The sequence below is a fragment of the Coturnix japonica genome, chromosome 5 (genome assembly GCF_054131305.1).
Source record: "Coturnix japonica strain WE chromosome 5, WE-NBRP24, whole genome shotgun sequence".
NCBI lineage: Eukaryota > Metazoa > Chordata > Aves > Galliformes > Phasianidae > Coturnix > Coturnix japonica.
In genome coordinates, this window is record NC_140667.1 from 45251195 (window position 1) to 45267465 (window position 16271).

Genomic DNA, 16271 nt, shown 5'->3' on the forward strand with positions numbered 1-16271 from the left:
GGTTACTGAGTCATGCAATAATAATAACAATAATAATAATAATAAGGTGTTTCTTTCTATTTTTACCATATTGTTTTGCATGCGTGGTATTAAAACTGAATTGCATAAACTCTGCCACTAAATCTACATACACAAGAATCCTGTCTTGTTTCAGCTATAAAATAGCACATTATTATGCTATAACTGGGGTTTTACTTGTTTGAGGCCTCTACTAAAAATGATTGGGTCAGTGTGTATTCATAAATAATCCATAATATATTCATTGCACTGGGACCTCTTTGTATATGCACAGACTAATTTTGAAAGAATATTTCAGTAAGAGATGTCACTTTCTTTAATTTCACCTACCACTAAATCTTTGTCAAAGGTAACTTCCTTTCTTGCAGATTTCTTTACTTATAGAATAAAAAGACTTACTTTACAAGTCACACACTAGATCTGATCTCCAGAAAATAGATAGATGAAATACTCATCACACTTCCCTTTCTTTCCATTCTCATCTGGTGAATATGACAAAATCACGAGAAGGAAAAGATTTTCTCAAACTTTTTCTTCTGAGAGTAAAGACAGATTTTATTTGGAAAGAAAAAAAAATACAGAAAAATCTTTTTCAACAGAGACAAGCACAGTATCTCCTTCTTAGATACAGAATATATTTAGACAGTTTCAGGCCAAAATGTCTAACACGAATTAGTATTGTTCTTGGATAAACTGACTTGAAGAAGTATTGGATGTCAGCAAGGAAGTGTCATTTTCTTGTTTGCTGTTTTATATTTCTTTCCTACCTCCATAACAGGCAATTTCCTGCCCTTATATATTTATTTTTGCCATGGATGAAAAATTGAGACTGTTAACATAAGTTAACAACAACTATTGGCTAAATATTGCTATAAGTGTTTGATTTCCACTTAAATCATATAACACGGTTCTTTCCCCTCCGAGTCAGTGGAATGAACACTTCTGAAAAAGCAGATGCTCATTAAAGTGCTTAACTTGAATGAACATGAGAACATAATGGAAAATTTAGCATGTAGGTTTTCTTAAAAACTATTAAGCAGAGTTCACTAAAGAGTCACAACTGGGAAAGGACACACACAACAATACAACTCAATGCATTCCAATTTAGTGTAATTAATATAATTTTTATATATAGAATAAATGATTAAATATTCATAATTTTCTCAACTTTATTTCTGATATTACTACCTTGGTTTGAAACTACTTACTTTCCAATTTATTTAGTCAACCTGTAATCACTAGAAAGGCTGCATGTATGACAGGCAGTGGTTATAAGTCAGACACTGTAGCTGATATCAGTTCCAACTTGTTTTTCCTTCTTTTAGGATTTCCTGATTATGCACTGAAAATATATTTGATTGATATTAAAATAAAGGATATTTGAAGAAAAACAATTAAACTGAATTCATACCAATGGGGAGAGCTTCCTCATTAAGGAAATAATTAAGCTGTTAGTTAATTTTACTCGCTATCTGTAGAAAAGGGCAAGAATCTTCCAAGGAATTAATATTCTTGCCTAAAATGATTAAAAGAAAAACAAAAGAGTTTGTATCATAGATGTATTTAGTAATTATGTTCCTGACACTTTTTTCATATCATCTAAGGCAGATGTAAGAAAAAAAATACCGGTAATTTACAGAGCATTGTAAGTGTCAGCTTTTCCCGATCAATATTTCTCTGTCCCTCCCTCAGTCTTATTAGTAGCAATTTTTGATAATTGATAATTCATATCTTTACTTTTGTTAAAAGCAACTACTCGTATATCAACACTTCCGGTTTGAAACTATATACTTTATGATCAGTGTAAATACTGCATAAAAGTACTAGTAAAAATATATTTGAAAGATAAATTTCAAATTTCATTTATAATTGTCTCTACTTTATAGTACTCCGTAGCTTTTTCTCCTTCTAAATCTAGAAAGATTTGTAATAAATAACTGTTAAATCAATATAATCAAGCTACCAACATTTAAACATCACTATGCATTAGCCATGAGTATAGAAGGATAACATAGAACCAAGAGTTCAAACAATGTAGTGAATGTTACTTCCTTTTATCTAGAAACTTCAGTAATACTTAAATCTGTCATTAAAACAAATTTTTGTTATAGCAAAATAACTAATATATTTAAAAAAAAAAAAAAGAATTATATTTGTCTGTATGTCAATTCTAAGGACATTGATGATGTCTTCACTGTAACGAATAGACCTTTGAACATGTGAATACTTGGAAAGATCAGCGTCATTTCAATGACACTATCCAACAGAAGACACTAACAACTTATCTTTGAGTTTCCCTACAACCTTATTCTTTCTCTTATACTTTCTCCTTTCAATGATCAGTTAAGTAATACATCAACATGGCTGAAGAAAACAATAACATTTTATTTACATAATATAATCTGATTCCCAGATGTCAGTGATGAACAACTGTCTGACTTGAATACAGTAAGAATAACACATGACTTCTGATTTCAGGATTTGCCCTTATTTAATAGCTTCTTTTGATACTCTCGACAAAGAGAGCTCCTTCTTCTGCAATATATCAGAGGGGCTTTGAGTTAAACAAATGTAACTTCCTGGTTAGGTATCTTAATGATGAAATCACAAGCATTCACTTCAAATGAAAGTTTGCTGCTTGCAGCTCCAAGGTCAAGTTAAGCAACATCATTAAAACAGAGACCCCTTAAAATCTACTGTGTCAGCATCAAAAACAATAGGTCAAATGCTCATCTCCTCCTCCTTCCTCTCCTTTAAACAACAACAGAAAAAAAGGTACTGATGAAACTAGAGGGAATACTTAACAAGAAGAATCTTTGACACTGTTCCAGAAGTTAATTCTCTAGTAGATGATCACTGGAGTATGCTTCAGGTCTTTCATAATTGAGGAAGGAAGGGAAGAAGTGGGAGATTTATGGAGAAAGGAAGAAAGGAAGGAGTGTGCTGGATTAACTTCAGTCCCACTAGTGTTACCAAGTGAAGCCTTTACTGCCTTGTGGGACTGAGGAGTAGCTGAAACTCAAGTAACGCAGATACACACCTATCGTAGAAACAGTATGCTAGCACAGTTTGGCACCTGAAAACAGCACCTCTGTCCTTGGTATGTTAAGACTGTTAATTACAGAATCATAGAATCATAGTATCTTTAGAGTTAGAACGGATCTTTAAAGGTAATCTAGTCCAACTCCCCTGCAATGAGCAGGGACATCCACAGCTAAATTAAGCTGTCCAGGGCTTGATCCAGCCTCCTCTTGATAATCTCCAGGGACAGGACATCAACCACATTTCTGGACAAACCTTTTCCATTGCCCCTCTACCCTCACTGTAAAAGACTTTTTCCTTATGTCCAACCTAAATCTTCCCTCTTTGAGCTTGAAGCCATTTTCACTTGTTGCATCACTACAGACCCTGCTAGAGAGTCTGTCCCTTTCTTTCCTGTAACTCCCCTTTAGATATTAACTACCTTCTATGTAAGAAAGTCCATACAGTAGGAATCTCAAAGACATGGGGATTAGTGAATCTGTCATATCACAAATGTCTCAAGAAGTGTTATGAGCTCTGGGCTTAATACCTTATTAGAACATCCAGTTGCCACCTGTATTCTCCGTCTCCATATAATTCCATATAGTCTGAAGCTGCAGCAATAGAGAAAACACTGCAGATGCCAAGAGTCAAACCATGGGCAACCATAGTGAGGTTTGTTTTAGAGATGGTTTACTCAGTTGATGACAGGAAAAGAGAAAATCACTGCTTATCTAAGCCACAGTCTTAGCATGCTAGAGAGTTATAGAACTAAAATCACTTTCCAGTAGCATGCTTAATGGACAGCACAATTTCTGAAACAGACATGCCAGTCGAAACTTCAGCAATTATTCTAGTACTCTCTACTCTGTGTTCACTATCTCAGCCTTGTATAAAATGAATATCACTCTATTCACTATCCTCTGAGAGACACGGTCACATAGACATGAAGTTATCCATTCTGAAGCCATAGCAAAACAGACTGCATAGAAACAGACAGGCATCAATATACAGAATATATGCAAGCCTGTACCTCCTTTCTCCCCAAAATAAATTAATGCATCTAAATCTCACTGAAGAATTCTATTGGAACATATGGGCTTCTTATATAAAATGATCTACGTGCTATTTGCATTCAACAATAGTTACCATGTAGAAATGGGAAGAAATAGAATTATTAGTTCTACTAATACTAACTTCAAAATAAATGTTATAGCTTTATTTATTTCAAAAGAAGAATATACCTTACCATAGCATGCAAACAAAATTAATATTAAATAGTAATAGTGGAGTACAAAGTTCAACTATCTATTTTTCCTAGGTTTTGACATATGCCTGAAAGCAATATCTACTGTTTTTTATGAACAGCAACATAAATTATTTTGGCTCATATTGTTTGGAAACCACTGGAGAACCATCAGTGATTTATCAGGTCTGTTCTGTATTCTGATATATAGAAGCTAATAGGTACAAACAGTTGCTAAAGGACTATAACTAGTCAATTTGGGTGAGTTTTTTCCTCACAAGACCTCATACTTCTCTTCAACCTGCTGAAATACAAAGTGCCAACTGGCATAGCTCTGTAAAACTCTGTTGCTAATATGAAATATATTAAGCCAAAAGTACAAGCATTAAAAAGAAAAATAAAGCAAACAATGCAAACACTCATTTCAGAATAACAAGGGAAAAAAAAAAAGAAAAAGAATTATAACCATCAAATTTGCAAAGCACTGGTAAAACACCAGAAAATGTGATAATGAATCTAAAGCAACAAAGAAATAGAAAAGATTTCCTGCTTACATGTTTTTGATAGTTTAGTTGTAATCTACTTGGGTAAGCCCATACAGTACCCTATGAAGATGTGCTGTTTTCTCGATTCTCTGCATGTCATATTTTGTGAGATCATATTCAGGTGCACTCAGAACACTTAACAACTAGAACTTGGCAGGATGCAATTTCTCCTTCTGGAGACACATTTTCTAACGTAATGATTATTTTTTATCTATTTATTTATTTATGTAAATTAAAATCCAAAATTTTGGAAGGGAACTGAGTAAGTCAACATGCATTTCAGTATCTTTTTTCTTCATGCTCATCATTTGCTTTTCCTATAAGCATACTTAGCATTAGTAAAATGAAAAGAAACTTCATATGAAAAAGAATTTTGAATTTCAAAATGTTTCAACAGGTTTTCTCAATTATTTTATTTTCTTTTGCTCTTAATTTCAGGAGAAACAGGAAATTAGTCAAAAGTAATATTTACAGCTTAGATTTTTGATTGCAATGAGTTATCATTTTATGCTGAAGCTATATTTCATACAAGAGCTCCTTGAGAAGAAGAAAATAAACTAAAAAGAAATGCTTCTGCCCAGTACTACAGTCTGAACAATAACTCTTATACCTTCTTGAATATTTTCTTTTTACAAAGCCAAATATTCTACAAATCAATATCACCTTGTCCAGGGAGATGCTCTTTGGTTCAACACCTTGATTTTTTATTGGTTTTTAAAGAGACAACTATTTCTGGTTGAGCTGTTCTTTCCTAGCTGGGCCTTCTGTCAACCATATGCACATACCGTGTAGGCTTTTTTTCTGTAACGCTATATTTTTAATCAGCTTGATCTACCATGGTAGGATATGGTGTTAACGACACCTGTGTGTGAATGTAGTCTAAAACACTCACTTCATGCGACCTGTTTGAGTTAGTGTTCACATAACTAACATTTTCACAAGACCCAGAACCAGAGTCAAGGCTCTCATTGTAATATTGACACAAAGAATAGTTCTTTATTAAAATTCCAAATCAAGAGAGCGTTGATATCCTCCCCAGACCAATGTATGCAGCATACTCCAGAAAGGGTTTGAATGACATCCACAGGATAGCAGTACCAGTACTCTCTGTAGGAGCCGGGCTTTGAGAACGCTTTATTCTCTTCTTCATGTCCACTGCTCACAGCACGTGACGTGATTCACTGAACACAGTTTTGGCTGAATAAAATACTCCTTATTGCCTGTGTTCTGCTGTTTGCCACTGCTGCTCAAATGTCCACTGCATCTATCTACAGCACACAAGATGACTATTTCTCTCCTACACTGGGACTATAATCTCAATATCCAACATCAGACAAGATAGTGTTTCAGCCCACTAGTGCCAGAGACTCAGTAGAGCTAAACCCTATGTTTGCTGCCTAATTTCAGTGCCTTTCATCTGACTCAGACTCTTGTTCCCATCAGCAACTGGTTCTGTTCCTTAGCAGTTTTCAGGGGTCACCAGGTCTTTCTTTAACACTGAATATCCCGCTGAAAGGTATGGACAGTGAAAGAGTGCTCTGGAATTCATAAATTAAAGTCCTCCTAGATCCATTGGATCCTGGATCACATGAATAAATATTTATATATAGGAGCTGTTTAAAATAGAAAAAAGCAGTGAGGCCTGTACAAGAACAGCATTATAAATAAAAATAAGCCCATTTCATTTTTCTGTTTTCCAGAACAACATTCTAGGACTGCTTTACATTTCCAACGGGACCTGACTATAGGGAAAGTACAACATACAGTAGAATTAACTTTTTTTTTTTTTTATTCAGCCATTTTTGCTGTTCTGTATACAGGTCATGACCTCTCACCTCCTGTTTATTTCTTCCCACGTTGACCTTTCACTGAAGCACAGGGCTAATTTTGTGCTCCAGTGACCAAGAATAGGAATTTGTCACTTTATTCAAAATGGAATGAATACAGGTATGTCTGGCATTCTCAGCTGGGCTTAACCCTCTGCATGCTGAAAACAATCAAATAGCCTAGTGATCTCTATTAGGAAATATCTTTTCTGAAGTTGTGCTACTTTTTGTAACAAAAGATCTTTTGCTTCTTTTGTCTGAAAAAGGTTTTTTCTTTTTCTATTCACAGCCGGGTACAGTTTTCTTTGTTACAAAATACAATGAACCAAACAGAAGAAAATGACAGGTTAGAGGTCCATAGAAATTTGCAATGGTTCTAAGGGAGAACTTTCATTAGTGTTAGGAAATAACCTCCATCTTAATTGTCTGCTGTACAAACAAAGTTTTACATGTTATCTTTGACTGAGAAAGAAATAACTAATTTCTCCAGTATGATGCCAGTAATGAATTCTTATGGACTAATCTTAATAAGTATGTGCAAAGTAATCTGTGCTTCTCATGTTGAGTTATAAAATATAATTCTTTTCCTTATGCAAATACTTTCACTGGTACTTATCCATCTATTCAAATTGTCTGTGCAGTAGGGCTCTTTTCTCTGACTGCAGGTTCTGTAAAGGAAAAAGACGTCAGAGGATCTGTGCAGGATTTGAAGTCAACACTTCACTCCTGTGTTAGAATTACAAAGCATTAGGGTGCCAGCAGAAAAACAGTAGGTCTCCAGTGAGACAGTCAGTAGATTCAAGCACTACCTGCCAATATGAAATAAGTTTTTCCATCAGTGACGGACTTCCAGAGTCTGATTTTCCACAAACATATCCTTAATATTTCTTTTGTCTCACTGCAATGACCATTTTCTCTCTTTCCCTTCTGGTGCTTCTATTATGTTAATGGTCACTCCAAAAGTATGTCCCCTATTTATTTCCATGGAAACTGCAATAGATACAATGAGTACAAGAACACTATTTGATAGAGGACATTCTTAGCTAAAAAACACCTTTTGTTTTTTTTTCCAGTGTAGTCACCACCATAATATATACATTTTCACCAACAAGGAACAGAAGCCTGCATGTCCCGCTCATAATTATCTATGACCCACTGTCACTGTTGCCAGCTTTGAAAATGCACCACCCAGCACCTCACTGGGCTTACATCCCCTGTTTGGTTTCCATAAATGTTCAGCAAGAGTTGAAAATCAATGGGTATCATTGAAGGAGGAATTCCATAACAAAACTTTGCTTCATATGCACTTCCATGTCAGACGCCATTCTGTCAGACTGTCTCTTTGCTGACATGTGTTGCAGAGCAACAGAATGGAATGGAATATTGGTGGGAAGGTTCAGCCTCTACTATCACATTGCCAACATCCACCTCTGATGTTGTGGGCCAACATAATAAAATAGGAGGAGTAGCTCTGGTATATTTCAGTTCTTCATCTCATGCTCTGATTTTTTCTCCTAAATATATTATCACTGTGACCTTCCCAAATTCTGTCATTACCTGATGAACACATGCCTGACTGGTCATGAACTATGGACACACATTTTGGCCAGCCAGTATGTGTAATCTCACCAGGCAGCAGCAGAACAGCACTACTGAGCTGTCAGAACATCCTTTTCTTCAACTGAAACACTCATATCTGAAAACTTCAGCAGATTACTTTACTTTATAGAAAATAAGTTGAAATATTGCTTATAGAGAGAACAAGAGACACAAATAGCATGATTCCCAAGGCTTCTTAAAACACACAAAAAAATCAAGCTAAAAAACTTTAGTGGCTTTGGAGCCTTTTACATATCACTGGCTGACATAGTCCTCCATCCAAGAAAGGTGTCTCCTAAACATGTTTTCAGCTAGGCCAGTGACTCTGATCTCAGAGAAATGAAACAAGGATCATTCAAGAAACTTTGTCCTTAAATTTTGTTCTTCCAGGTTAAAATCAGTAAAACACTATAGAAACAAATTTACATAGTTCTACATATACTATGACCTGGAAAATCTCTAAAAATTCCAAAGTCTCCTCCATCTTCTAACAGTGCCAAGACTGTGTATAGATTAGAAGAAGAAAGTTGAATTGTGAAGTCTGCTATGTGGGCTGGGATCTCCTCTTCAGATGTGGGCACTCAGTGTACCATAAATAGATGCCAAGTTTTATGTGTGGCTTTCTAAACCTCAAAATGGGACTCATAATTTCATCAAAGATGGAGTATCCTCACCCTGATTTCCTCAGTGATAAGTTCAGGGCAGTTTGGCTTAGGAACTGCATCATGAACAAGGGATGCACTTTGTTCCTCCGTGCTGGCTCTATTGGCGGGCAGCTCAGGGGGATGCAGGCCCCATGTCCCATGGGAATCATAACAAATTCAGTGTATTCACTACCTGATTCAAATCTCGAACTGATTGTATTTATTTTCTATTTTGAGAATAAGAAAACACAGTTGTGTGTGAAATTGAGTGTGATACATTTGTAGCAAAAAAAAATGCAGTAACTATTATGTTGACACCAACAATAATACTGTAGAAATGTAGGACATATTGTTGTTTTTCTGTTAGATGAGAAGTCCCCATTTTAAACTTTCCAAGAGGGAGAACTAGATCCTGCACTTGTCTAATATATGATTTCCAGATTCATCTAAAATACAGCAAAATAAAATATTCATGAGACAAGAAAATGACAAGAAGCATCCTAAAATCAAAATAATCTATTTTTTTCAGCACTTCATTAGCAAACACAACTTTTTGCCAAACAGGTAATTTTTTAGCCAAATAATCCCATGAAAGCATTGAAGTACTGCAGAATCTGGTTTATATAATGATTAGTGATATCTAATACTATCCCATCTTTGGAAAAATTTCCTGCCCACCCTATGTATGGCATAATTCAGAACAGTTCCTCCTTTAGAAATAAAACATCATGCCATTCCCTGTTTTCAGTCTTCACCTCTCAAAGTGCAGAGTATGATGCCAAGGGAGTGGGAGTCAGTGAAGAACAAGTGCTTCTGGACTGGTAGATCTTTAGTAGCTTACTGTGGGGCTACAGTTTGTGTAGCTTACTGGCAAATTAAGGATCCAGCTTCCACAAACTGGTGAACTTGTCCTTCTCAGTGCCTGCAGAGAACCTGGTTTTACTTGTTCATCAGTAGAACTGTTTATTCAGAAATGGTTCCTCCCTATTAGAATATGTCAGTATTTATCTATGCAGATTGTTTTTCTTGAGGATGTGCATTCTCCATGGAGTTTTCTACTTCCAGAATCGGAAGAGCAGCAGTGTGGTGGTCTGGCTGGGGGCTCTGGCTCTTTTCCTGACCTGTAACACTTTACACAAATGGCAAATCAGAGAGGCATCTGCACCAAAACTATCCTTGCTGATCCTGACATTTGCATAGTAACTGCTCCTATGGTGACCACTTAACTCTGATATACTGAATGCAGGGGCAGGGGGGTAGAGATTGGAAGAAACATTAAAAAAAATCATAGAACAGAACAATATTACTGAACACTCCAATGCCACATTTCTCAAGTTTTACAGTGCTTTACATGGGAGCTTCCTTCTGTCAGTATGCACATGCTCTGATTTTGATCTTTTGAAATTTCTGCATCCCTTAGGTTGCATTCTTTCACTCCAGAATAACTCTTATTGTGATAGATGAGCTGGAACAAGTATGGGCTTCCTCACAGCCACTTCCTGTCAAACTGCCCCATGCTAAGCAGCAAGCTGTGCAGTGAAATGGAAGGAAGCACAGAAGTCCACTTCTCCCTTATCCCTTCCCTATGGCAATCTGACCATGAACAGTGACCTCCAGCAGCACAGCTGAGGCCTGAAACTGTGCTGAATTACTCAGAAAGAGCATCTTCTGACCCCAAACAGCAGAACCCAATGGAAACATATGACCTGTGGCTGCAGAACCCCTTGTCCAATGTTGTATTTGGACTGTACACAGACAAGATGGGTCAGACACTTTCAGGAAGCTAGCTTAGTAATTTTCAAACCCAGTTCAAAGTGAACAAGTGAAAAAAGAACTACTCAGCAGACAGATTCTGCTATTACAGGGATTTACATTAAGCAGTCAAAACAAACAAGCAAACTAACAAAAAAACAGAAATGCTGCCCCTCTTTGAATTAGGTAGTGAAATCAAATAATATTTTTCAGGGATGACTTTTGTCACTTTGTAAACTGAGCTGACGATGAGTCATATCAGTAGCAAATTAGACACTTGTAGTTGTTGACAGGGTTAACAAGAAATCTACCACATTTTTAACAAAAATAAACTAATCCTTGGAGCATTATACGTTACTTGGTTCATGTATGCACTTCTTTTCCTTAATGACATTCAGATGCCATTGACAGGTAGAAGAGAAAAAACAGAAGATCTTGGAAATTTCATTTCTTATTTGTTTGACTGACAACTCTCTACCCAATTGTAGTAAAAAAATTAGCCTTGTAACTTTTGGTTAAAGAACAATACTATGTATTTGCTGTACTTTCAATTGTCTAAATAGAATTGACTACAACAGTGTTTAGAGAAAGAATCAAGCTCTCTGGCTCCCCTTACTTGGTTAGTAACATTTCAATGAAACTACAGCACGTATTACTATACTTCTATGCAGCCAACTCTTTGTCTTGTGTCATTGAGGTGAACCAGCAATTTATTGCAAAATGAACCACTGGTCTTGTGAATAACACTTATCATAGAATCATATAGAATCATAGAAGGGCTTGGGTTGGAAAGGACCTTTAAGATTCAAAGAACCTTCATAGAGTAGACCTTAAATCATTTTGGCCAGCCCCCTGCATTGGGCACGGTTGCCACTCACTAAATCAGACATTAATTTAGATTTCCCGTCACCTAATCTGGCCTTGAATTCCTCCAGGGATGGGGCATCCACAGCTTCTCTGAACAGGCTGTTTCTGTGCCTCACCACCCCATGAGTGAAAAATTCCCTTAGCCTAAATCTGCCATCTTTTAGTTTAAAATCATTCCCACCTGTCCTCGTCCTATCACTCTCAGACTGCTTAAAAAGTCAGTCTCCCCTCTGGTTATAAGCTCCTTTTAAATATCAGAAGGATGCAATGAGGTCTCCCTGGAGCATTCTCTTCTCCAGGCTGAAAAAGCTCAGCAGCTTCAGCCTTTCTTTGCAGTGCTCCAGCCATGTGATTGTCTTTGTGGCCTTCCTCTGGACCCACTCCAACAACTCCATGTCCTTCCTGCATGAGAGGCCCCAGCCCTGGATACAGTACTCCAGATGAGGCCTCACAAAGACAGAGTAGAGGGGGACTATCCCCTTTCTTGATCTGCTGACACCCATCTTTTGTTTTAGCCAGATACTTCTGGTCTTTTGGGCCACCAGAACTCCCAAGTCCTTCTCCACAGGGCTGCTCTCAATAAATTCTTCTCCCAGTTTTACGCTTATCTGCAATTGCCCCAACCCAACTGCTACCATTTGCACTTTGCCTTATTGAACCTCTTTAGATTCACCTTGGCCCACTTCTCAATCTGGTCCAGATATCTGACCAGATATGACTGTATGAGTAAGTCAAAGCACAGTTAATCAGCATCTTGAATGTATATTTTACATGAGATCATCTTACAGTTAACAACTCTTAACAAATATATATGAACAGCACTTGACTGCCAGCATGGCAGACTGTTGGCTTGCTTTACCTCCTACCTCTTTATTCTGTGGGTTGCTCCTGAGATAATATCTGCTGGATTACAATTTATCAATGCAATGAACACATTACTATGGTCATCATGTTTTAGATGAGCAACAAGATTAAAATTATTTTGGTCATCCCAATTAAATCTTTTCTTGCAGTCAAAATATCCCCATTTGGCCCATTTGGCTCAAATATGCAGTGTGCTGTGCTCTAAATCAGTGACAAATTCTTTATGCAAGTGAAATAGTTAGGATAAGAAAGCAATAGTAAATAGAAATATTTTCTGCTACATGCATTCTTTAACTAAAAAACAAGTTTCTCTTCTACTTAATAAGCTTTACCTTCTCTCTTTGGAAGGCCTTTTGGCATTTGTGCTGGTCCTCTGAATCTAACTATTTTGCCTCTCTTCCAGTATGTTACCCAACTCTGTTGTTCCTTCCAGTATTTGGCATTTGCTTTGGAATTCTGTTTGTCCATCTGTTATTTGTCCTTTTGGTGATGCGTTCTGCCGATTTGCATTTGTTCCTCTCTGAGCTTTCTCAACAATTTGAGCTTCTGAAGTGTTATGGCATCAGTCAGTTCTATCTCAGCCCAGGTGGGCTTTTGTGCAAAATGACAGAAGGAGGAAAATGGCCCAGACCAACATTGCTTTTTAACTGGGAATTCATAGATTCTTTCTTTCCAGTGGTCATTCCCACCAGGTGCTTTCAGTGGTTCAAGAAATATGTCGTGCAAGGGGATTGCTTCTGTTTTGCTTTCTGTTTTCCTACTTCCATCTTTCTGGCTGTTAGTAAGAGGTGTGAAATCATGAAATGTCCATAATGTCAACATATACTCTCGCCAGTATTGACCAAGCTTTCACTTTTCTGATATATCTTCCTTCTCCACTATGTCAATATCCACCTCTTTTAATAACTCATGAAACTTACTAGCCTGGTCCATCCTGAGCAGAGCCACAACTGCATCCATTTATTTATTTATATATTCTTTTTTTTCAGTAATATCTTTTTTATCCCTTAAAAACATCAACAAAAAACAAACAAACAACAAACCACTACATACACTTGCTGAACACGACCTTTACTTGGCATGACTTTAGTTTTCAGGATTACAACATTTTGTAGACAGAATTCTGTATTTGTCAGCTCACAAGTTGCCTGTGCACAGCAGTGTGGCATGACTAAAGGGATGCTCAGCTATTGATCAATAACACAAATTCTGTTTTATTCCACCCACAGTTCTGAAAGCCCGTTTTAAGGTCATACCACGTCCAGCCCTAATGCAGTAACCTTATCAATTATAAAAGGTTTGAAGAGCTTTGATTGAGGGTCAGCTTTGGGTAGGACCATGTCTGTTTTGTACATTTGTTTTGGAATTAGATTCATTTGGTAATGTGGTTGTGGAAAAATTAGATTTCTCAAGAAAGCAGAATATTTTCTCTGCATAAATGATTATTTATTTATTTATTTACTTTCATGAGGATTCAGTTTGTATCTGTGGTCCTTGTAGAGAGATTAATCTCAGTAGGTGGATGAAGAACACTTACATTGCTTTGATCGCAGCTTTTAAATTAGGCACTAGTTAACCCATTGACTGGGTGCTAGAGCTTGGTGATCCTTGAGGTCCTTTCCAGCCCAAGCCATTCTATGATGATTCTATGACCAAAGTACACTGAATATCCCACAGTGATCACCTGTGTAATTTCTGGGTAGAGGCTTCACCTTACAAGTTTTTTGCCACTAAAAATCAGAGGCAGGTATTTGGTAGCACTTTTGAAAACGGGCATATCTTTAGAAAGAATCTCCTTTTCCTCTTCCTCTTCCCCCTACTGAGAATCCATAATTTCATTACATAAGTACTAGACATTAAGAGTAATTTATGAAATGCATGTGTGTAGGTTGTTGGTTTTGATCTAATCACAAAATCAGGAAGCCCAAATCTGTAAGAAAAAGCTGAACAAAACATGTATGATATGTGCAGGTTCACTGGGTTTTTACACAAACATTTTACACATGCAGAGTGGATGGATTATGCACATGCATTCTGCTCCTGAACATACAAATTATCTCTGCGCATTCAGAGGCCTTTTGAAAAATTTAACCTAATCAACCAGATCTCATCTGATGACCCAGTTGTGCCCGGTGCTCTAGAAAGACAGGCAGAGAATGCACAAGAAGCTTTGCGTCTGTCTACCTGGCACAGTAAGGTCCACCATGGAGCTGTATCACATTACTATTAACATTACTGTACAACAGGCATAAACATGTCAGGAGCAATGAAAAAGAGGTAAAAACTACTACTAGCACTATAAATTATCACCTTCTGATTGAAATCACTGATCAATTACTACTTCTTAAAATTTTGATTGCTGGTGATTCTAGACTAAAAACTTAAAATGTGTGCCCACAAAATATCCTCGAAGACATGAAATATGAGGGAAAAACATAAGTGGTAGGTAACACATTTAGAATTACAAGAAAGAGGTGAAAATAGTGCAGTAGTGACAAATATATGCAGTCAATTTCAGTTTCAGTGTTGAACATAAAAGGCCTTTAGAAACAAAATTAATGTAGCAACTTTGAAAGGGAGGCCAGGTATAACCAGATAACAGTTGACCAGTCTAATGTGATCAGTAATCATTAAGTAATATCTCATTCTCACAGTACTTCCATGTAGATGTTGCCATCACTGTGAGAGATGTCAGCTTATGAAAGTACCATTCAGCTGATACATGCAAACATCATTATTACACACACTGCAATGTACAAGGAGAGCCACATTGTCTTTTTAGATGCTATTCCATTGAGATGTACAAATCCAATAATTTTTCTCTGCAGGAGGCTGCTTACCTTATATTATCACGTTACAAGACTTAACACTTTTAAAATAATTAAAACATTCCAGTTTTCTATGTCACACTTAAACAGCAGCAGCTACAGGAGGACTACAGTCACAACCGCCTGTACTGCATGCAGGTTAAAAGTGAGGGCTCACTGACTGTAAGCTAGTTAGAAGCACTCTGAAAGTAAGATTTAACTTTGCTGGCAAAGGGAAAATAGAGGAGTCTCCACAGACTGCTAGCCCTGTACAGTCAAAAGAGAGAATGGTAATTCTGCATTATAAACAAGAGACATTTCTCTCTTTTTATTCCTGAGAGCTACAATTAAAGGATGCAAGTTATAAAACAGAGTATTATGTGATGCATTGTTTTTAATCTCACTGCCTTGCATTATATATCAGGTTCACATAATTCTTCAGACAGGAAAAGGCTTGTTCCATAAAAATACAGACTGCTGCATTTGAAATATAAGTTCCCACACAAGCAATGCATATATCACCAAGCCAACAAACTAACTCACTTACTTAATACACTAAACTTCAGGTTCTTCCTATATTATGTGAAATGGCTTGAAACAGGAGGCAGCTGCCAGGAAACATCACTGCTTCTTTGCTCAAGAGAGACAGGGGAAAGGAGAATGAAGAAAAAATTCCCTCGATGGATGCCACAATAGCATGTCTTTCATTATCGCCCTGTGTCAAGGCACTGTGTAATGTTCATTGTGCATGCATAGTAAATTACTATTTACCTGCCAGTGCCTTTGATAAGTCAGTCTTTTCTCCCTCTTTTCGTCCACACAGCATGGAACAGTGAAACCTCTTTGCCTATAATTCTTATTAAGGTGATACCTTTTCTGAATAAGAAAGTACACACTTCCAAAGGAGGCATTCTCTTGGGTTTTTAAGGGCCATTGTTTTTATTGTTTTCCTTTTATTTCTCCCACCCTGCTGTGTTTTAATGCTATAGTGACTTCTGTGTATACAACTCTCATATTGAAATGTCTGCCGCAGATATATGCAATATTAAAGAGTGCTTATGAATTTTTGACATCTAATTAGT